At 42.5% G+C, this 3,232-nt stretch overlaps 1 non-coding gene across 1 annotated transcript; it reads left to right on the top strand.

Moving 5' to 3' along the window:
• Nucleotides 1–737: 737 nt before the first annotated feature.
• On the top strand, nt 738–842 carry LOC117709787 (U6 spliceosomal RNA). The gene has a single exon (XR_004607002.1). It is a non-coding gene; the product is annotated as a U6 spliceosomal RNA (small nuclear RNA).
• The last annotated feature ends 2,390 nt before the right edge of the window (nt 843–3,232 follow it).

Raw genomic sequence — 3,232 nt, 5'->3', positions numbered from 1 at the left:
TAGAATCTCAATATAGGCAGCAACCATCATTTGACTCAGCTACAAAACTGAAGTTGAGCCTGGAGCAGGAATGGCTGTCAGGTGTCTCAGCACACAAAGGCACTTTGACTTTCTCTCTTACTGATTCACTGACTCTGCCATCTGACAAGAGTGCCAAGTAGAGAGGACACTGTGAACATCACATGGCTTACAATTTTCACATTTCAGAAAGACCCAGAAATGGAAATGCAGACAATCCAAAGCCCTACAAGCACACCACATCTCCCCACTGGATAGACTTGTTTTCTATTGCCAATGTCGCTTGTGTGTCACCTGTAGTGACATGTACTGTTCATCCTCAAAAATCCCTTAGGTAGCAAATGTCCCGTGGGGTCACCTTCTCTGTCAGCAGATTCAGCATCACAGAGTTCTAGAACAGCAAAGCTGACAGAAATCTTCCTAGGGACAATATAAGTGTTGGCATTTCTGGAGGGCTTACCATGGCTCAGCCACTTCATATATATTATCTCATGTAATCGTCGCACTAACTCTGCCAGGGAGGTTTTGAAATTTTCATAGTTTAGATTAAAAAAAAAAAAAAAAAAAACCCGGTCTTGGAAAGAGACAAGATTTATTCAAGGTTAACACGCCAAATAACCCCAATCCACAATATCTAAAGCAGTGTTTCTCAATGTGAGGAATGTATAAAAGTTAGGTTACCAAGAGGCATAAGAAAACTCATGATTCAATGCAGCCTACCGTGCTTGCTCCACAGCGGATATACTACATGTGAACAACACAGAGAAGTTCAGCATAGCCCCTGTGTAACGATGACACAAATACATAAAGTGTTCCTTATTTTTAATATCTTTGTTTATAAAATAAAATAAATAGCATGTCCTCTGAAGTGAAGATTTTATTCAAGCACAAATAATCTAAAACCATTTTTATTAGGTAAGCATGAATGCATTATGAAACATGACAGACTTTGTCTAAATTTGAAGATAAAGTATGAAGCTTTAAGAAAGACATTCATATAGAAAGCTACTTCTGGTTTACCTCTGGTTCCAGAGAGCTCTGCCTCAGTCCATAAGGAAGATGCTGGTAGAAAGATTTGAAAGTCTGAACAGAGGCCTTCTGTTTCTGCCTAAATTTAGGAATTTCGCCCTTAGTGGAGGAAGGAGAAATGACATGTTGTTATATTTTGTTGAGAGAATTCAGTGTCCATTATTGAAGAATATAAATCATATAACCCCATGGGGTGCCAAGCCCCTTTCCTGTTTGCAAAGCTTTCTAGTGTAGAGATAACCATCTATCACTTGAAGAATGAGCCAGAGGCAAACTTACCCAACCTTCAACCCCTACCCTGTGCCACTTCTAGGTTTCCCTACTCAGATTTTCCTTCTCCCAAGGGAGGGCTTTTCCTCTATGAAAACAGCCAGAACCATCCTTGCAATGGTTGTAATCAAAGGACACCGAGTTCTACATTTGGTGGACCTGTTTATATAGCGCCCAAGGCTTGGCATCCCTCCACAAAGTAATCACAGAATACTGAAGAAGATGAGTGGAGAGGGTATAGAAAGCTCTCACTTCAGTTAAGCACTGTGTTGGCTACTTTTATCAACTTGACACAAGACAGGGTCATCTCAGAAGAAGGAACCTCAGTCAAAAAAAAGTCTCCATTATATTGGCAAGTCTGTGGGACATTTTTTTAGACTAATGATTGGTATGGAAGAGCCCAAGCCAATGTGTTAAGTGGTACCCATAGGCAGGTGGTTCTGGAGTGTATAGAAAAGCAAAGTGATCAAGCCAAGGGAGCAAGACAGTATGCAATGTTCCTCCTTAGTCTCAGTTTTAGTTCCTGCCCTGACTTCCCAGGATGCTACAACAATAGGCTGAAATGAACCTTTTTCTCCTCAGGTTGCTTTTGGTGGTAACATTTATCAAATCAATAGAAATAAAACTAAGACAGTATGTACACCGTGATCTGGCATCCTGATATTATGTAAAATCAAGAAACCCATCAAGCAGGCAGAGAAAGGTTCAGTCTCGTAGACTATGGAAAAAGACTGCAACCCAGAAGATACCACAAGCAAGGTTCTCTCTCTCTCTCTCTCTCTCTCTCTCTCTCTCTCTCTCTCTCTCTCTCTCTCTCTCTCCTGCCCTCCCTCCCTCCCTCCCTCCCTCTCTCTCTTTCTGTCTCTCTCTCTCTTTCTCTCCCTTCCTCTGTCCCTTCTTTCTCCCTCCCTCCCTCCCCCCACTTTGCCCTTGACTGCACCATGCTTGGTTCCCTAGAAATACCTGTTCATAAACCAGATCTGCTGGCTCTGGCCATTCCGTTTGGCCGGAGGCCATTTTTTCTTTCATCTCCTGCCTACCTCCACCTTACCCTTTAGACATCATCAATATCGTTTCTTTTAAAGTTTCTCTGACCCTTACCAGCCTGAGAACTCCGTGTTTACTCCTATACAGCCCACACTTCCCCAATACAGAGGCTTAGCGAGTGCATTAGAATTGCTTGTTCGTGAGCACCACAAGAACATGAGAAAATGCCCAGCATTCAGTAGGTGCTCTTTGATTGGCTTCTGACTGAAAATTAAGGATTTTCTGTATCCCCTCAGAGGCCCCTTTGAGCACTAAGATGATACAGGTTCCTGGAAATTCTGCCACACTCGCAAGCCCATAACAGCAAAGAGCATCCTTTGAGAGAACTGGGAAGGGGGAAGGAGCTGTGAAAACAATCAAACACCTGCCTTGTGCACTGAAGATCAGCAAGGGAGTTGAAAAGGGCTTTAGTGCAGAAACTTGGTCTCCTGGGGGACATTATTAGGAACACAAGAGCAATATAACAGATTCCTTCCTCTCAAAGCTAAAATAGGGACAAATACAAAACCCAAGCTGGGTGAGCGATACCCTTGCTTGCACACTGATCTTAGACAAAGATGTTGAGAAGAAAGATGAGAACATAGATATATACATGAGTAAGGTAACAGACTTAACAAACGTGTTCATAGATATTGTTTTACTCATATGTCAAATTCTTTGGGAGTGGCCATCAAACCTAAGTTAATAATTAGTGCTGGGAAGACACTGGAAGGATTTGAAAGTGGCCGTGAGGAGCTTAAAGTCAAATAAGGAGAACAAGTGCCATATTTCAGTGTAGACAGGCACGTGACAGGTGTGTCAGGATTTCTGTTTCAGTTGTGGGAGAGTGGAACTGGCTTCCCTGACAGAGGGATTCTATGTCTCCCAT

The sequence above is a fragment of the Arvicanthis niloticus genome, chromosome 5 (genome assembly GCF_011762505.2).
Source record: "Arvicanthis niloticus isolate mArvNil1 chromosome 5, mArvNil1.pat.X, whole genome shotgun sequence".
Classification (NCBI taxonomy): Eukaryota; Metazoa; Chordata; class Mammalia; order Rodentia; family Muridae; genus Arvicanthis; species Arvicanthis niloticus.
This window is presented reverse-complemented; position numbering and strand designations above follow the sequence as displayed.